This window comes from Fukomys damarensis, unplaced genomic scaffold (assembly GCF_012274545.1).
Source record: "Fukomys damarensis isolate Sample0158 unplaced genomic scaffold, DMR_v1.0_HiC HiC_scaffold_9, whole genome shotgun sequence".
NCBI classification, from domain to species: domain Eukaryota; kingdom Metazoa; phylum Chordata; class Mammalia; order Rodentia; family Bathyergidae; genus Fukomys; species Fukomys damarensis.
In genome coordinates, this window is record NW_022900921.1 from 15,653,442 (window position 1) to 15,674,310 (window position 20,869).

The 20,869-nt window shown below is 38.9% G+C and overlaps 1 long non-coding RNA gene across 6 annotated transcripts in view; it reads right to left on the reverse strand.

Annotated features, from left to right (window-relative positions):
• The window catches only part of LOC104860902, a 41,167-nt gene that overhangs the window by 2,180 nt on the left and 18,118 nt on the right, over positions 1-20,869 (reverse strand). For 2 of the 6 annotated variants that reach the window (XR_004516405.1, XR_004516401.1), the window contains exons 3-4: positions 17,899-17,901; positions 6,734-6,823 (exon numbers count right to left, since the gene is read on the reverse strand). The exons of 2 other annotated variants lie outside the window; for them this stretch is intronic. This is a non-coding gene — a long non-coding RNA (uncharacterized LOC104860902). Of the gene's footprint in view, positions 1-5,556; positions 6,263-6,733; positions 6,824-17,898; positions 17,902-20,869 lie in introns of those variants that run through there. 2 more of the 6 variants (XR_004516404.1, XR_779848.2) reach the window with 2 other exon arrangements.

A 20,869-nucleotide genomic window follows, 5' to 3' on the forward strand; every position in this document is an offset into this window, starting at 1 on the left:
TAAAAAAATAAAAATAAATAAATAAATAAATAAATAAATAAATAATCCATCTTGGTTCTTATTTTTTCCCCCTTCCCCTGACCTCCCTTCAACCCCTCCACCCCTCCCTACCTACAAAGACTTTGTTTCCATTTTTTCTTTTTCTCATGTTAATTCCATTCCCATCTTTCTTTTCCCTACCCCTCCCATTTCCCCTTCCTCTTTGTACCTTTTCTTCCCATTTCACATTATTATACCTTTTAGTCCTTATTTATTTACACTTTCAGTTTTTCATGCTGGAGAAACTATTCGGTATTTACACATGTGTCCTATTTACGTTACTAAAATGTTTTTTAATAAAATGGAGTACTATTCAGCCATAAAGAATGAGAAACAAGAGACATTTATAGCTAAATGGCTGCAAATTGAGGTGATACTCTACAGACTTTAAAGTTTATAAAAGTGAATGGAAAGAATAAGGAGCTTACAAGTTGTTGTTTTCTTTCTTTCTTCTTTTGGGGGTGTTTGGTGGTACTGGGGTTTAACTGAGCTACAGTCCCAGCCTTTTTCCTTTTTAATATTGAGACAGGGTCTTGCTAATTCTCTTACTTGCCCAGGTTGGACTCAAACTTAGGGTCCTCCTGTCTCAGCCTCCAAGAGTTCTGAGAGAATAGGCAGTACCACCATGCTCTCCTTAAGTTGACCTTTTTCATTAACAATAATTTCCCTCTCAGTAATTGGCAACAATCTGGAAGATTGAGATAGAAATGGAAGGATTCTTTAGAGCTTCAGTTTGGAGCTCCTAGTCCTCTTCATCTTCTCAGCTGTTCATGGAAATCAATTCCTGCCCTGCAGGAGTTTTCCCTCAGTCAGGCTTTCCCTAAAGAAGAGCTACAGGAACGATGGCTAAGAGACCAGAAAGCCAGAAGATGGTGTGGGCCTGTGCAGACTGGTGTTTTGGAAAACAAGGTGGCTGAGTTAAAGTACAGCATGTATTAACATGGACTGGCTCTCTAGAATTCCTCTCTCTTCAGCCACTGTTTCAACTCACACTATCTTTAGTCTTAGATCTTCCAACTCCCTGACTTTCTTCCTGTCTGTGCCCAGGCCCAAACTTCTTTTCAAAAAGAATTTCCACAAACCCAGCTCTGCTTTCACATTCTCCCACAGACTCTCCCTAATCTCAGAGCCACTTTCCTGCAGCCTGGCCTCTGCCTAGGCTCTAGTTTGTTCTCTCCCCGCCATTGTCTTCTGCACTCTTCACACCAGATTATTGCTGCTCACACACTCACCTCAGCTAAAACAAAGGGGAGGCAGACAAAGCTAGGGAGAAAGACTTTTTTAAAAATAATACTTTGATATTACTATTCCACATTATTATATCACATCTATAGGATGAGAAGTCATTTTAAAAATAAAGTGCGTGCAGCTAACTGAAGTTAGAGAGACACTGAACTAAACCAAGTCTTTCAGTTTGGGGACGAGAAAACCAAAATCCAACGATGTCACATGAATTACTCCAAGTCACACAGCTGACTTGGGCCAAAGCCCAAACTAGCTTTAGCATTTCTTGCAGTGTGCCCCTGAAAGGAGAGACACACTCGGATTGGCTATGGTAATTCAACACAGAGACATAGCCTACCCATTATAAAGAAGCCTGATTTTCCTGCTCATTTGATACAATCGAGTGTCCTCTACTTTGAAGACTTCCCAGACTCTTTTATTCTCCCAAATTCAAAGAGCCCCAAACTGTAGAATAAATGTTTGCTAAGACAGAAAGAGCTAGCAAATAATATCCCACAGTAGGCTCTATTAGAGTTTTCTGAATTTATACAAACACATATAGACTTGAGAGGTACCTAGGTGATAGAATTCAGAAATGAAAACTAAATCTTTTATTTTTCTTTTACTGGTAGAGAAGTGAAATGGGAAAGAATTCATACTGAGACATTGTTTAAGACACAGAACAATAACATCTGAAAATTTTACATGGAACTCCAAGTGCTGTAATCACTCCAATGTTAAGAATGTTTCTCCCAGCTAAGGAAGAAATTGAAGATCATACAGACCAGTTACCTAATCCCAGGCTGAGTCACTGTGTAAACAAACAATTAGCTTCTGGCCTGCTTTCTGAAAGCTGAAGTAAATGCTCTGAACCATGAATCTAGTGAGTTCATCCAGGTTTTGTCCTATGCTATAGAACCACTCGACCCTGTTCTGCATAATGAAGAACAAGTCACATTCTGAGGGATGAAATGTAAGGAATTTGAATCTGTCTGACAAGATTACAAAAATGAGTAACTACAGGATCAGAGTTCATTCAGTATCATGAAGGCACAACAGACAAGCAACTCAGAGACATGGGTTTCTCCGTGGCAAGGGCAAAAGAAAAACCTAAAGGCTATGGGAAAAGAAAACCTACTAACACATTTACAGTAAGATGCAAAGGGCTAACCAGACAGGGTGGTACATACCTCTAAACGCCAACTATTCAGGTGGTTGAGCAGGGGGATCACAAGTTGGAGGCCAACCTGGGCAACAAAGTGAGGCCCGGCTCAAGAAATGAAAAAGAAAGAACTGGGCTTTTACCTCAGGGGTAGAAAACCCAGCACTGATTCCCCAGCAGTGAAAAAAGAAAGGAAAAGAAAGGAAAAATGCAATGGACTAAAACAAAATTTTCTTCCTTCTTTTTTTCAACACAACTACTCTCAGGAACAAACTAGGACAGTATTGCTCCATTACCCCCTGAATCATTATTAACTAGCATTAGGCAAGTTGCTTAAGCTTTGTGAACTGCAGCTCTCTCTGAACTTGTAAAATAACATATTAGTCCTACCTGTTGTTAGGTATGAGAATTAAATGTAATAATAATACATATAAAACATTTAGCAATATTCCTGGCACATAGTCACAGCTCAGAAAATGACAGTTACGGCCAGGGATTTAACTCAGCGGTTCGGTGGCCTGCCTTGCAAGTGCAAGGACCCGAGTTCAATCCCCAGTACCAAAAAAAAAAAAAAAAAAAAAAAAAGAAAATGACAGTTACTACTGTGATTACAAGGTACAGCAATTACAGCATTGCTGGAAAACTTAATGAAGATTACCTACGTCCGTTTACCTGTGACAAAAGTACGAAGTTAAAAAGGAAAGAGACAACATTCCCTTTGCTTTAGGATTTTGCAAAAGAATGATTTCAGATTTACAAATAGTAAATGTAACTAAATCTATTTTTCATTTGCTGGTAAAGGACTAGAATGGGAAAGAATTCATACTGGGGAGTTGTTTAAAACACAGAGGGTATTTTCTCAAAAAACCCAGCCAGTCTTCATAAGCATTAACTACACATGCCAAATTCAGCAAACAAAATCCTGGAGGCCTACATAAACTTGAAATGCAGACAAATAATTTGATGTTATTCCTTGACATATTTGAAACATTACTAAAAATTGTTCTACATCTGGAATTCAACAGAGCATCCTGTATTTTATCTGGGAACCCAGAGGAGTAACTGAACAACCCTTGAAGAACACAAGGGTGATCCTGGAAGCTGATGAGGATGCACAAGGAAAGAAGCGTGATATTTACCTTCATTGGCTTGAACAGGTTTCTTTTCTTCGCGGTCAAAAAGGCTTGACTACCAAACCAGGTATGTTGTATGTTTCACTTTTCCTATCTTAAAAGCTAAAGGGGCAATGGTGGTTCAAACAGGAAATAGAATCGAAACCTAAAGTACTTTGTAAACTAGATTTTGGGCAAGTACAGGTAAAAATGCGAGTATATCCTCCACTAGGAACCTTGCTAAAATAACAGGGGGAAAATACTTTTAAAGCATAAACCCAAAATAAATGAGAAAACAGAATCCAAGGACATTCAAGGGGCCTGGCAGGTAATGGAATGATTCTTAGAACTCCTGGACCAGACCAACTCGATAGCATCAAGAGGCCTCTGTCAACACCAGGAAAGGAAAGACACTCTCCTGAGTCTGAGTCAAATGTTTGATCAAGAAAATGATGAGAATAATGAAATGCTAGTTGTTTTAAGTCTTTAATTTGGTGTGGTTTATTGCACAACACGGAAATGCATAACAGAATGGAGAATGAGATCGGTATCATCAGGACAGAGGGCTCTATGCGCAATGCGTGCAAGTCCACGTCCAGCTGAACAAACTGGAGAAGAGTTCACAAGAACAGTGGTATTGTGGGTGGTGGAAAAGGAAAAATGGAAAACAAGAAATAACACAGACTGTATGTAGCATAACTTTGAAGAACTCTCTCAGGAAACTTTTGAAAGCAAGCCTCAGCCTGGTCCGAAGTTCCCTCAAAATTATGAGAAGACATAAGAGTGAATTGAGAATTAAAATCCTACATGATGACGGGAAAGAAAGAGCAGCTACATTACAAAAGATTGGTTACAGCTTTAAAAATAACATTATAAAAAGACCATATTTCACAATACCTTTCAAATACTGCTACTTGCAGAAATTTTTTCTTGCCAGTGCAAACTGATACCTTGAACTTTTAATATAAGTATTATCGCTTTTTCCTTTGGTGAATTACATTAGAAAAAGACGACTTCTGTTGCAGCTGACAGAAGGCCAACTGAAACCAGCTTAAGCAATGGAATAACTTTATTGACCCATGAAATTGACCTTCTCTAAGAATACAAATGATATTTTAATACTCCCTCTCTCCCCGTCCCTCTCCCTTTCTCTCCCCCTTTCCCTCTGTGTGTTGACTGAGTGTTATCATTTCTTCCTGTGATTCATAAGTTGCTGCCATAAAACACTGAGCGCATCACAACTTCACACAGGACCAAGCTGTCATAAATCCAGAGGGAAGTGAAAGTTTCTTTTCCCCAACCTCTCTTTACTACTGTTAAAATACCAGGGCAAGTCACTGATCAGCCAGCTTTTTCATATGCCCACTTAGTCCAATCATTTTTGCCAGTGTATTGGGCAACGTGATTCATGACTGCCCCAAAATGTCTGTTTGTATAATGAATAGCCCCAGGAGAGCCACTTGTAATGAAGGAATGGCACTGTCCAGCAAAAAAATGGGAGAAAAAAGATTTCCAGCACATGAATATAATGAATGACTACAGAATTACAATCAATTTGCACACTGAACCTCTTTTTCTTTGAAACAGGGTCTCACTCTGAAGTTCAGGCTGGCCTTGGACCCACAGCAATCCTCCTGCCTCAGATTCTTGAATATTGGGATTACAATCAAGCACCACCATGTTTGGCTAAACCTGTCTAATTTTAAGAACTGTGTAACTACCATTCCTAATTGATCTCTTTCCTTATTTCACCTCAGTCTATGCCAATGTACTCTACACTTTACGAAATCATAACCCTGGAGATGTTAAATAACTTTCATATGGCACAGAAGGTCAGTAAAACCCTATCAACATAATTCTCCATTTCTGCATTCCTGACACGGGCAAACAGAGGCAAAACAGTCAAGCAAGTGCATGTACCTCTTGAGAATGCAAAATAAAAATGCAGACAAGAAAAATAATACGAAAAGGAGATAAATTTTCCACTCCTGCACAGGAGATTTTATTTCCAAACATCTCATTTCCCTCCCCAAAACTGCAGTGCAGATTTTGCAAACATGATGGGTTATATAAGTAGGATTATGTACTCTTCATGCAGACTCTGACACCAGCTGTCCATCTGATTCTGTTTCCCAAATAGGAAAAGGGATTACTACCCAGCTCCAACACAATACTGGATAGATATTGATAAATTCTGACTCATTTCAAGTTAGCAAGAGGAAAATATATTTGAAAATGTGATTCAACTAAACCCTCTTAATGAAAGCACTGGCATTTTGACTGTATGATGGAAGTTTATAATTAGGTATTCAGAGGCTACATCAGGGATCTACGCAACACATTTAAGCATTTTGGGTTTGCTCTCCCCACCCCACCCCCGAGTCCAAATGTGAAGTCTTAAACCCTGTTAGTTCAGAATGCAACCTTGTCTGGAGCCAGGGCATTTGCAAGAGCTAATCAAATTAAAATGAGGACATCATGGTGGGCTCTAATCTAGTCTGTCTGATTTTTCTTATAAAAGGTAGAAATTTAGAGACAGGCACACAGAGAGCGTGTTTTGTGAAGAAGGACGAGAGCAGGGTGAGGGTCCTCCAGGCCGAGGAACATCACAGATTACCGACAGACCACCAGAAGGGGGCCGGGAGCCATGAAGTTTTCTCTCACATCGCCCTCACAAGGAAGGTGCTATCGCAGGGCTTTGACCTTGGACCTCCACCCTACAGAACTGTGAAGACAAAACACTTTTATTGTATAAGCCTCACGGTTTATGGCGTGCTGGTTACAACGTCCACAGAAAACTAACTCATTAAGGAAAAAACATCCTCTCAGAAATAAGAGGAAACACGTTCCGGAGGCAACAACTTTAATCTTTTATTATTGCATTTTCTAGTCTCCTTAAACCAAGTTTTAAAAAAAATCAGAACTTGAGGACACTACCTTCGTAATACAGATCCAAATTTCCCTATTTAATTCAGTAAAATTAGATTTCTTCCGTGTCCCTAAATTATCCAGATAACAGTCTCAATTCTCAACTCTGACTGGTCAATGTGAATTACATCCAATTTCAAGCAAACTGGGTTAGATCACTTTGATGGAAAAGATTTACTATCCCCATTTCTGTTTTCACTGATCTTCTGTGAGAAGAAGTCATGGAAAATCTAGGGTTTTCTTCTCTTAACAGTGACTACATACTCACCAATTTGGACTTACTCCAGCATCTGACATAACCCTCCCTTTCATTTCGATAAGGGTTCATATTTCTCTCTGGTGCAGGGAGTGAGGAGGACTGTTGAAAACACAAAAGGAGGAAGGGGACAAAGAGGGAGAAGAAAGGAATAAAAGGGGTAACAGGAATGAACATAATCAAAATACATTCTGCACACATATCAATACAACAAAATATTCACAAATCAATCTCATCACTCTGTATTATAATAGGCACCAACAAGAAAATTTAAAGATCTGGACGTGGTGGCTTACGCCTGTAATCCCAGCACTCGGGAGGCTGAGGCAGGAGGATCGCTGCGAGTTCAAGCCCAGCCTGGGCTACTCAGTGAGTTCCAGAGCAGTCTGAACTGCATAGTGAGAAAAAAATATTTTTTTAAAGAAAAATGTCTGTTTTGTCTATTGCAGAAGCCCATTCAGAAATATAAAGAGGATGGTAGATGTGCCAAACCATACATTCAAAAGTGGCAAGTTGTGTATATAAGTAGACAGTGAACATTTGGAAAAGACTTGAAGGTGCATATGTTTTAACCAGAAATAAAACTGAAAAGCCTCAAGGAATCTTCTCAGGTTCAACACCTATTATCCTCCCAAACCTCCCAATCTAACCAGTCAACGTTTCAGCCTTGGGTATGGCCTTGCTAGAGCTGGCTAAACTGCTATGGTAAGAAAAATACAGCCAATGTAGCAGAAAAGAGCAGCATAGCACTAAGCCATATCACTACAGAGAAGGAAATGGAAAAATGCCTGCTATGTATAATGCTCCTCTGCAGTACAAGCTCCTGTGATTTGTTCTGGTTATTTCCTCAGACACAGAGATACACACACACACACACACACACACACACATACACCATTTTTTTTTTAAAGTTACTATAATTATGTCTTCTTATACCTGGTAGTTGCCATGTGATTGAGTTAATTTTACCCACAAAGTAACCACTTGGTATTGCTCAGACATTTGAAAGTGAGGTTAGCAAATTTAACTTGTGAAATGACAATAGCAATCTGAAAAATTATGAAAGTTTAATAAAACTACTTAAATTTATAAATCAGATTGTCTCCAAACATCCTGAATGCAATAGGACTCACAAAAAATTATTTTGATGAACCAGAAGGAGAAAGAAATAAGGTGTAGAGTGGGGGGCAGGATCTTCAGGATCAAGCTAGTGGAATGGAGGGTCTTGGGACAGGCAAGACTTAGAACAAGGAGATCGTGGGGTGGGGAGGAACTTTGAAAGGAAGAGGCACCAAAATCAAATTTTCTTATTCCAGAGTTTTTGAGGATAAATGCTGACTATAGGAACGTCTTGTGAATGAAATGGTGTTAGATTCTGTCCCAAAATGGATTGTCCCGAGACTGAAATTCACAATGAGAAAAATCACATGAAGTAAAGCTTCCGGAGTCTATCTTTAAACAGAATCTGGTGTGGGGGGGAATCTATTTAAAACAAGCATTTAGAAAAGCATCCTTTTCCTGGCATGATTATTATGTGCTTCATGTTGGCAGGAAGACTTCATTTCCAGTGATATTTTCCAATTGTTAAAATAAAAAAGTCCCTGTCGCTCTCTTTGCAATCCATAATTTTGTATTTTTAATTTAGATAACTCAAGTGTGTCAAAGCAGAAATAAGCTGCATATTCATGAGCCCTGATTTGCTTTAATCATTATTTCTGAGGCTGTGCATCAGTGAAGACTCCAAGTACTTGAGTCCTGTCTCAGGCAATTACGTCAGATTGGCTTGGAGCTGAGGAGACCCCACTTCTTTGTTTTCTCCTTGAAGGGCTCTACTGGTCTACCAAGGTCAACTTTCCTTGCTTCCTAACAGGGATGATAATTAGTTGCTTCAACATGAAGAATAAAAGTCTATTTTTTTAAATTGAGTTTATTGGTACATTTTAGGGATACAGTACAGTTACATTCATTGTTGGGATCTTGTACCTCTACATGACAGGTCTTGATTCTCATTTTTTCCCCTTACCTCTGCCCTCCCTGCACCCCCTCCTCCCCTCCCCATCTACAAACACTTTATTTTCATCTTTTCATTCTCTCACATTTTTTTCTTTTCCCTTTTTACTCTTCCCCTACCCATCCCACCTTCCCTACACCTTTAGCTCCTATGTTCCCATTTCTAAATGTTAGTAATCTTATTAGAATCTTATGATAACCAGGAAATTGTTAACTTTTTAATCAATCAGCCTTTAGTCATAGAAAGCCAATTAAAAACCAAAGGAAAAGAAGAAAATATTAAAATAAGCCAAGCTAAATATAAAGAAAACTTGAAAATATACACCTACAATATTTTGTGCATGTGAAAAATATGGGTGTAGAACTTTTTAAAATTTAAAACATGGACAGCTTTTAAAATACAAAGAAGTCACCTGGAAATCATCTATCTTCCTGCCGAAAACTCAGTTTCCCTTTGTGGAAATAGCCCAGCTTTATGATTCTAAGAAAGGGGAGTTTGAATAGCAGATTTTCCCATTATCTGCCATCTAAGAGGCAAGTCCTTCACCTCATTATGTTTTGCTTTCTTCATCAAGACTTAACACCTTTGTTTGTCAGAGGAGACAACCGTACTTCCTTCTATGCGATTGTTTCGAGACTGGTGATGTAAGTAAAGCCTATGGTATAAAATATACCTTCAACAAATGATGTCCTACTCTGCCTGGTTTCTTTTTTTCCCTTCTGGTCAAAGAGCTTTTCTGTTTTTCAAGGCTCATATCTCTCCTTAACACCCATTTCTGACTATAGCAAGTACCCTCTTTACGCAGTTCCTCCAAAAGACGATAGCAGAAGAGATCTCCAGGAGTTTTCTACTGATTTGTTGGCAACTAGGCTTTCCCCAAATATTGTGGACACACAATATTGTGGAAGGAGCACAAGCCAGATGGCACAATCCATCACTTACAGGATTTGAGATATTGGGATCTTTAAAACTTCAGCTACTTCATCTCTAAAATGTGAATAAAATAGTACCTGCATTACAGTGTACTTTTTAGAATTGAGAGAAGTCATACAAAAGGTTTACCATAGTAGTTAGACAAAGTGTAGTAGATCTACAAGTAATATTTGTTATTGTTATGTGTAATCTAATACTCCTATTTCCCCAATAAAATGTGAGCAAGAAGACACACAGTTCATTTGGTAACTGTGTCCTTTTTTTGCAATTACTGTTGGTTAAATAATGACTACATCATTTGATTCCAAGATCAGTTTAAATCAAGAGCTAGCTTCCACATAAAAGCTTCATTTGTGTTTTTTTAGATGATCTGGTTGAAGCCCAGAAAGTTAAATTCCCTTCCAGAGGAGATATAGCAGAGGAAATATGATATTTTAAGATCATAAAATCAAAAAATATTTCTGCTTTTTGGAGCAGTTGCTCAGGTTCTTAAAGTCTATATCTTTTGCTGGAAGGTAGGTGGTTTACTGGAATTGAACCCAAGGCCTTAACACTGAACTACATCCCAAGTCCTATCTATTTAAATTTTGAAACAGGGTCCCTAAGTCACAGTTGCCCAAGCTAAACAAGACCTCACCATCTTCCTGCCTCAGCTTTCCAGAGTGCTGGGATAACAGGTATGCACCACCTCCCCTGGTTAGAGTACACAACTGTAAAGGCCCAATCATCTGTGTATTCTTGTAAAGATTTTTTTATTTATTCAGGCAAATTTAATTTGAGATATATATTCTTAACATACATAAAGCTCTGGTATATTTATCCATTAATTTGTAGAATTCATCTTCCTAAGGAAGTAATAACTTTTTCTGTTGTGGATTAAATGGACTATGTCTTCATGTTCTTTGTACACCTGAAAGTACTCAGTATAATGCCTTCCAAGACATATTTGGGAAATCAACTGATAATGGAGAATCATCTAGTTTCTTAGTTCTCCTACTTCTTGACTTCTTCTTTGCCATGCCTTTTATCAGCCAGAGCTGCCCTTTTTCATCTTCGGACGTTTGTACCGGGCCGCTGCCCTTGGTTACATGCTGTTTTCCATCTCTTCCACTGGCTGGTACACTCTCATTTTCAGTTCTTGGTTTAAGAGCCTCTTCCTCACAGACAATACTTTGGAGTTATCTTTACAACCATTACAGTGACCTAGCAGTGGGCTCGACAGAAACTACATATAAAGGAGAGCTTTACTAATTTATTCAGTTCCCTAGTCAAGCACTGTCCAGCAACTTTAACAAGCTCCACAAATAATCATTTAAAATATGAGGGAAAAATACAAAGGAGAGATCTAGAATGAAATTTTGATGTAGAATTAGGAATACATAAGCTGACTTATTTATCATCAATTAGAAAATATAAACTTCGTGCACTTCATTTTCTTTCTTCACTACTTAAAAAAATCAGTCAATTACTGTTGTTAAATTCATTGCAAACTGTGTTGAGCATCTCAGTGAATTCTGAAGACTTCACTCTACAATTTGAAACTTGAATTTAATCCCAGTCACAATTAAGACCCTAAAATCAGGATGGTTTGTTGCACTGGGGATTTTTTGTCTCTTTTGAAAACTGAGCCACATCACTTATTCAAGTGTTCAGCATTATGCTCCAGTTTCTTAAATGGATACAGAGAAAGAACATGCTGATTCCCAAGACAATGATTAAAAGAGTATTTTTCCCCTCTACTAATCTTTCTAGATAAGTAAATCAAGTTGACAGGGCATTATAGTAGTACAGTCCTCAGCTGACAATATTGACAGAAAAGTAACTACCTTGCTTATTTTCTGTTGCCTTGAGGATGGGAAAGGCACAAACAGAACTTGTTGTCTTAGCACTGAGTCCTTAATCCTGCCATAGGGCTTAACCACCACCATATTGGTCATGTAGAAAGAGACGTCAAACTAAAAACAAAAACCTGCCCTGAAACATTTTGATACTATCGCAATGCCAGAATCACCCTTACATCTAGAGTTTTCTCCTCTCATGTACTCAACTGTATGAAAATGAATCCCAAACTGTACCTTTTTAAAATTTAATTTTTGCCCTAAAACATTCTTCAGCATGTCACAAATTCTGCTTATTAAATTATTTGGCTCTATGTAACCTATTTGATTTACAAAAGCAAGCATCCCAAAAATTTAACGATTCTTGTCATGTAAGAAAATTAACCCAAAATTTTTTAATTGAAAAAAATGATGACTAATAATTTAAGAATGAATAAAATCAATAGAATGCTGTGTTTTGTGATATTTGGCTTAGCATTTATTTCATTATGAATTTTTAGCTTTTTTCTTTGCATTGTTTAGCCAGATCAAAAAATGTCTTGTCAGATCTTAAATACAGCCCTTTACAAGTTCTTAGGCCCAAGTACACACTCGTAATCCCAGCACTCTGGGAGGCTAGGGTAGGAAGACCTCAAATTCAACTGCAGCGCAGACAAATTAGTGATTTAAAAAGACTGTGTATGTTTTTTTTACTTAAAAAGGGGTTGAGAGATGTACCTCAGCATGAAGATCTTGGGTTCAACACCCAGTGCCAAAGAAAAGTCCAGACTCAAATCTCTCTGCCAGTAAGGCCTACCTGAAAAATCAGTGCAACATATAGTTAATCCATGCAACAGACTGAATTAGAACTGAACACTTTTCAATAATTACTCTCTGTATTTAAATTACTGGTGGATTATTCTGAATAATGTAAACTAAGATAAAAAACATCCTATTCTAATCCAAAGTAAACCTCTGGTAGATTGTCCTGAAAATGTACAGTAAAGTAACATTCCTGGAGTACAGAAATAAACAAGCTGTTGATCCCTTCTGCAGAAAGAATGAAGAAAAATGAGATGTTAAGAAAAATGAGGTCCTACATTCAGGATTCACCAAACAATAACTACTCGAATATGTTTACTCAAGTGAGTTTATATTATAGAATGGCTCAGAAATATCAATTATTCCACCTTAACCAAATACTCCCGTGTCTTCACGCAGTAAAGAAGTGATTACCTTAATTAAAGATTTTCTGATACTGTCATCTACTAATATGTGGAAACCTCTGATATGCTAGAAACTATTTGCAAAAGTTGTTATAGTTTCAAAGAAATAGTTTACATATCAAATGTATTCTCACAACAAACACTGAAAGAGCTTCTCATCATCAATATTTTGAAGAAAGTGTACATGGGGTACTAATGAGATGAAACACATCAGGCCATGATATATATCCATATCCTTACTCCTTAAAAGTTCAGGCCAGCATTTGGTGCAACCCGAAGCAAACTTTTTCAAGCACATCGGTGATTAGGTAATTTTTCTCTTCAGCTATTTAATTTTTCTGAAGCTCGTCTCTTGAACTGAGTGCATTAATATTAAAGTTTGCAAAATGGCAACCTTGGAGAAGGGTACGCTTTGACTTTGCCCCTTTCAGAAGTGACTCCATCAGTAGCTGCAGCGTGTGATGCTCAATCGGCTGAATAACAATGACGATGATGAATATTTATCGAGCGCTTAAAATATGCCAGTGCTGTGTCAAGCACCCTACATGCTTTATTTAATTTCTACAAAACACTGTGCAACAAATATTATCTTTATTCCATAAATGAAAGAACTTTGGCTCAGAAAATTTAAGTAAACTACATAAAGTCTCACATCCGAGAAATGGTTTAATCAGGATTCAGAGCCACGGAATCTGACCTGAAAGCCCATACACTTACCTAGTTTTCTCTCTGATGAATGGTATATTTTAACTGATTATTTTATGGGCATAGGCAAGTTTTAAAAGACATTAGATTTCTCATTGCTACAAGTACTAGAAGAAATTCATATATATATATATATATGTATATATATAGCAACTACTGTGTACTAGGAATTGTTGTAAGCACTTTATGTAGATTAGCTTTTCTATTTCTATTACCCTCGTGTTCCTACTGAGAAAAGAGTAGCACAGAGAGGGTAAGTTTTCCAAAGTTACCCAAATTAGAATATAGTAGAGCTGTAAGACACAGTACAAGGATACCAGATTTATGTCTGACCATGTCAGAATCTGCACTTGTGACCACTATGAAATCTTAAAATAACATATGGTGCCCATAATTCTGTCACTCTTCCTGTTTTGGTGACAATGTGATGACAAAGTAATGAAAAAAGATGACCTGAGAAGCATGGTTTGTTTCAACAGATCAAATTTATTTCCAAATACTTCGGGACCTAATCTACAAATGGTATTCTGAGGTTAAAAAGCTCCGAGAACCAAGACCTGTCATGTAAAGGTACAATATCCCATTAATGTAACGGTACTGTATACCTAAAATGTACCAATAAACTCAATGAGGAAAAAAAGTTAAAAAAAAAAAGCTCAGAGAAAGAGGGCAACCACTAATGTGCAATTACATGGCTCTAGTTTGCCATCTGCTTTTCCTGTTTACTACAAAAAAAGTGAGTGAATAGCAGCCACTAGTGTATTCCACAAGCTCCAGGATCACAGAAACAGGATTTTTTTTTTTTTTTTTTTTTTTGTACTGGGGATTGAACTCGGGTCCTTGTGCTTGCAAGGCAGGCCACTGAACCACTGAGCTAAATCCCCAGCCCATTAGATCTATTTTTTTAAACAGACTGGTTTCAAAAACTGAGTACAGTGTTAGCAGCGAGTAACCACTCAATAAATTTTTATTGGATAAACGTTTTTAAAATTCTGTCTAAGCACTTTCTATTTCTTTTTAGCACTTTCAAATTTTTGAAGGCCAGAAGAACGTTAGAGGAAGCGAGGCACCTGTCTTGCTACAAAGGGAGGGAGCATCAAAAGAAACTCTTCTTGGGCCTGGGGATTTAGCTTAGTGATTCCACAGCCTGCCTTACAAGAACAAGGACCTGAGTTTGATCCCTAGTAACAAAAAAAATAAATAAATAAAAATTTTAAAAAATAAAGATACTCTACTTGCTTCAGGGTCCAATATAGTTCCACACAGCGTTGTTACTGATCCTGTATATTTGTGTGAAATTTTTATATTTTTACTCGGCATTAATTATTGCTGGATTACTTTGCATTAATTTTGTCCTGAACCTGACTACACACAATCTGCCTGTCACTTTCCTGCCACTTTCCATAGTTGTTTTACTATGTATGGATTACTGAAAGCTTCCTGTGACTCAGTTTTCTCTTTGTTTAAGTGATACAAGGAGTGAATGGGACAATATAGGCACAATCCTTAACTCAGTGCCTGGCACATAATTGTTACTCAATAAAGGTTACTCCTTCCATTCTTTGCCAAGAGAAGTGTCTATTAAATCTTTTCTTTATATGGCTAATCATTTCATTTAAATTTTGTTCTCTAAGAAAATATAGCAGCAGTCCTATAATATCCATCATTCAAATTGGCTATTTCCCAACAAGACATTGTCTTTACGACGGCAGGTTGGGAGTCGACTCAGAAAAGCCATTCAGGAAAAAAGGCAGCCAAATATTCTTTTTCAGGTCAGACACACTAATACTCTTCGTGGTATAGACCTTATGGTTTCAGAAGCCCGACAGACAACAACACAGACAAAGTAGAAATTCTTTTACCAGACTCCCTGGGTTAATCAACGCAGACGGGCAGCCAGTGCTATGGATGCCGAAGGCTTTCAGGTGACTTTCAAGGCCCACACATTTGACCTTCAGAAAGGTTCATGCACTTCTGTACTAGATGCTTAGGAAGAATGCACTTGTAATTAAATAGCAAATTTAAATAGATACGGCTAAGAAAAATGAGTTCAGAGGGGAAAAGTTGGTAATCCCCTAAGAACTATGTTGAATGTTCTGGGGGAATTCTGTAAGACCATACAGGTGAAGAAAAAACACACAAAAAATGACTCTGGCAAGAAATCTGTCTTCCTGGGCTCACAGGTCAGTAGAGGATTCCAGGTATGAACGCAATTCTGATAAAAGGTGGAAAGTAGTGAATGCTATAAGAAAATGACATCTAAATTTCTGTGAATTTGTTACAACTCTAATATCCCATTGGAATAAGAGGTCAATGTAAATGTTATTAAACTAATGTCTATAATAATCAAGAAGAGCCTAAATGCAAATAAAACCAATGAAACATACATTGTTGGAAGGTAATGAGCAATTTTTTAAAACCTTATCTATGATTCCAATCTTATAAAACTTGGAATTGGATCTACCTATAATTTCCCATGACTTAATAAATCTATTTGGACTTTTCCTGAAGAATTTAGTGAGTGTGGCTTATTGGCCATTGAGCTCACCTTGTTCCAAGTCTGATTTTGCCCTTCAGGAGGGTGGTTCTGAGCTCATTACCAAACCCCTCTGACTCTCAGTTTTCTCTAGTGTAAAATGAGAAACGGTAACACATATTTTGTGGGGGTATTGCGAGAGCAAACTAATAACTGAATTTATATATTTTGCAAATGGGAAGAGGAAAAAGAGCTGGAGGGAAGGGGGAGGGAGAAGAGGGGAAGAGGACTTAAAGGAATGAAGATGTGTTACATCCACGTACCAACTTCCCACAATGAATAAAATCACTACATACTGCAAGCATGTACTAATAAAAACAAATTTTAAAATTAAAGAAAGAATCCATGTCAAGTGCCTGACACTTGGTCATTACCCTTCTCTGCCTTGAGGCAGCACGCCCAAGGGTTTAATTAAAGCTTTGGGTTTCTGCCCCTCGGGAAACAAAAAACTTTTGTGTCATAATTAATGGAAGAAGTCCAAGAAACTGACTATCATAACTTCATACAGGAATAGAACATGCAGGAAAAGAATGAGCTGACACCTTTTTCAAACTCCTAGGCTCATTTTCTCCCTAAATTTAGAATTTTGCCACCTTGAAAAATGGCACAACATTGCCATCTGGTGGTACAATTGCTGAAAAGAAAATCCTTTGTATTTAGGAACTGGAGCCATAGGAATCCTTGTGAAAAGCATCACTACTTTAAAATTTTTTTAATGTTCAGAACCACCCACTCAAAGCAAGACTTAATTAGTAGCGAAGTACCAACTTCTTTAATCACAACAAACCTACTAAAAGAACCAAGCAATGCGTGTCCCACCTTCCCCCCTAGTATTTACTTAACTGTATTGTGGTCTCAATGGTCAAAACTTGCAGTCAGCTGGGCGTGGTAGTGCCAGCCTATAATCCTAGCACCAGGAGGCTGAGGCAGAAGGAAGACAAGTTTGAGTAGCTTAGTGATTGAGCAAGACCTGGTCTCAAAATAATAATGTTAAAAATAAATACATATTTTAGGTGTGTATGCTAGCGAGGTAGCTCAGTGGGAAGACCCTGGATGAACCCCCCTGTCTCCAGTAGTGGGGGAAAGGGAGGGAGGTGGAGGTACAGTTCAGTGATAAAGCACTTGCCTGGCATGTGCTGGGTCCAGCACTGTAAATAATAAAATTAAGTTGCATATGATTTCAACGTGTAAAGCCTAATCAGCCCACCCCTAAGGTCATTGGAAGGAAAACAACTTGTTTCCAGCCAGCTACTACACTGAAAATAATCTGATTAATTTACATTATGTTATGAAAAATTCATACTGCAAAGTCATTCCAAGGCAGATTTACATTTTAATCTGTTTTAATATAGATGCTATATTACTTGGTATTTCATTTTACTCTGTACTTAGTTAAGAACACAATTGTTTAAAGCAGTGCCTTTCAAGCTTTGGTACATACTAGAATATACTAAAGGGCTTTGTAAAGGTGAAAACATCGGGCTCCATTGTACGCTCTGAAAATGTGGCTGGGGGGGCACTGCAGATGAAAGCCAAGGCCTTTACACTGACCTATCCCCAGCAATCACCACCACCCTTTATTTTTAAGACAGTTTTTGCCAATGCTCTAAATTGTCTTGGAAGGATTCAAACTTGCAATCAATCCTTCTGCCTCATCCTCCCAGAGTGCTAGGAGGCATGCACCACCCTGCCCAGTGTTATGGCTTTGTCTATATGTGTCCAGAAGCCTCCAGAGCTCAGAGGTGGGTCCTTTGGAAGGGGCTTAACACTGTGGCTGACTTGCTATTCAGAAGTGGAGTCCAGTTTGATGAGGGCAGTCACCGGGGACTTGGCCTGGAAGGGTTCATCTCCATCCCTGCTTCCTCCCCTGACTCTGCTTCCTGTCCAGCCTTCCACGGCAGCCCTTCTCCGCCATGCCTCTCCCCCATACCATCCTTCCTAATGACCACGGACTGAAATGGGAGCCAAAATACACCTCCGCTTCCTTGAGCTGTGGGTATCGCATGTGTTATCCCAGCAATGAGGAAGTAACGAAGAGACCCAGCTTCAAAAACGTGGATTTCTAGTGAGTTCCCAGAGGCTACAACATTGCAGGTGCATCAATTACACTTTGAGAACTCTGGACCAATCCCTACTGATAGAATTTCACACTGAGACCCTGCTGAGGGAGACTTTCACAAACTCTGCCGGTGTGATCAGCCACATTTCTGAAGTTCAGCCACTCTTATCATTCTCACCGCCTTTTCAGTGCCCAAGAGGCCATCATCTTTCTCCTCTCTGCCACAACCTCCATCAGGCTTCCTATTCCTTAGTAGATTCTCCAAGGGGAAACTAGAGGAGTCAAAAACATATCGCCATCAAATCCCCCATGCAGTTTCCCACAGACCTCAGGACCTAGGTTGAACATGACTTTTAAGGCTCTTAAAGAGTCTAACTTAATGCCCACCCCAACTGTAGCCAGCCCAGAACTTTACTCATTGTGCTTTCTAGCCCAGTCTTTCTCAAACCTGGTCCCCAGACTAGCAGCACCAGGGCCACCTAACAATTTATTAGAAATGCAAACTTTCAAGACCTCAGAAATCTCCCGAGTCAGAAACTTCCAGGGTAGCCAGGTGTGGTGGCACACGCCTGTAATCCCAGCACTCAGAAAGCTGAGGCAGGAGGAACACTGTGAGTTTGAGACCAGACTGGGCTACATAGTGAGTTCTAGGTCAGTCTCAACTACATACAAAAAACAAACAAAAGAGAAAAAAGAAAAAGAAACGACTGGGGTAAGGCCTAGCCATGTGCCTGTAACAAGCCTCTGGGTGATTTTGATGTAGCCAATGCATAAGAACCATGACCTCAACCTTTCTCAACCATTTCTCCAACAGGCCACATCATCCCTCCTACTGCCAGTTTTGGACATGCCTCCTCTAAAATATTCCAGCCCTATCCCCATGCCATCATAATCCCTCACTGGTCCTCAGGTTTTATATCCTTTTCTCCAGGATAATTTCCCTGAAACTCAGTCTAGGTTTGGGGTCCACCTTAGGGTTTTCTAGGCACTGGGTACTTCCCTTAGCACATAAGCCATTACATGTAAACGTATACTGAGTGTTCTCTTCTTCTAATCCCAGTCTGATACTGACTGCTTTCTCCTATGTACAATGTATCTCACACTCCTAGGACAGGGCCTGGCTGGGAATAGGTGTTTCAAACTTGTTGGTTGTGGAATGAATGAACAGAGAAATGAATGATTAAGTACAAAAACAACTACTGACCCCACTGGGTCCTTTATCTAAGACATAAGAGGTAGGTTCTTATAGTGAGCTGAATAGTGGTGCCAAAAGATACATAAAAATCCTCACCTGGGTATTGATGAGATAATTAAAGTACGGCTCTTGAGCCAGAACATTCTGGATATGGAGGAATCCCTACTTTCAATGACTGATGTCCTCATAAGAGATGAGAGATTTGAGAAGAGGAGAAATAAGAAAAGGCCATGTAAAGACAGATGCATAGACGGGAGTGGAAGGCCAAGGACCCCAAGGATTATTAGCCACCTGCAGGAGCAGGAAGAGAAGAATAGAACTGTTTGTCACTCAGAGTCCACAGAAGGAGCCAACCTCCTGCAAGACCTTGCTTCTGGACTTCCGGCACCCAAGGCTACGAGATATTGAATTTCTGTTGTTTCAAACCACCAGTGCTGTGGGAAATTGTTTTGGAAGTTCTAGGAAACTAAATGAGCCTTGAAGTATGAGCTGGAAGTAAGTTGTTAGACCACAGAATTAGAAATAGTAAGAGTATACCATAGGGCTGTGGATGTAGCTCAGTGGTGCCACCGCCTGCCTCACAAGCACAGCAGACTTGAGTTCTATCCACAGTACCAAAAAAAAAAAAAAAGAGTATACCATAGGCTAGAGGTGTAGCTCAGCAGTAGAGCACTTATTTAGCATGCACAAGCCTTTGGCTTCCATCCTCAGTGCCATGGGAGAAAAAAAGAGGAAGCTGGGAGGCAGGAGACAAGAAAGGGTTTTTTTCTGCAGTTTTGCCACTTTCTGAGTTGGGATAACAGCTGCTGCCAAGATTTCCTCACATCACGTTGCTTTTGTATCCTGGTCACTTTCTACTCTAGTCAAGCGGGCAGGGCTTCTCTAATTACACAGCTTTAACTCCCTCCCATACTGTCTAATGTCTGAATATGCTAGATTGCTGCACTACCCTGTAACAAGCGAGCAAAAGGCACCCACTACACCTGCTACTTATACTCACTGAATTTCCTTTCTTTTCTTTTTTGGTACTGGAGATGGAACTCAGGACCTTGCACTTGTGAGGCAGGAGGTAGAACCACTGAACTAACTCCCCAACCCTCGCTAAATTTCCTATAGTGTGAGTAGCTGAATCAGGGCAGATGTGCGTCCTCTAGTCCTTTACACATCAGTCACTCTATTAAAAAAAAAAACAGCTGAAAATGCAGCTTTGGAATAAGAATCACTTTATTATTTTATATCAGTTTTTAAAATTATTTTCTGATACTCCAGAGCCATGCAAAAGGACTAGAGGCATTTTGGACTTCCTTTTAAGAGGGCAGATTGAATGTGTGTATCAATTGCCAATACTAAAACAACAGTAAAATAAATATTAAAAGTCTAAAACCAAAGTGCAAAGAGAATGGAAGAAGAGACACTGGGGAAGATATTAACACATCTTTGGAAGACGAAAAGTAAATGGAAGAATGGTAACATCAGAGCTGCAGAAGCTTCAAACATGAGTTCCTGGAAGAGGACTGTCTTTCCAAGAAGAAGGTCTATTCAGTCAAAACAACTCAAGAAAAATAAAGAAAGAGGGGCAGGCATTTAGCTCAGTGATGTTGTGCCTGTCTTGCAAGCTGAAGGTCCTGAGTTCGATCCCTGGTACTGCAAAAATAAAACCACAAAA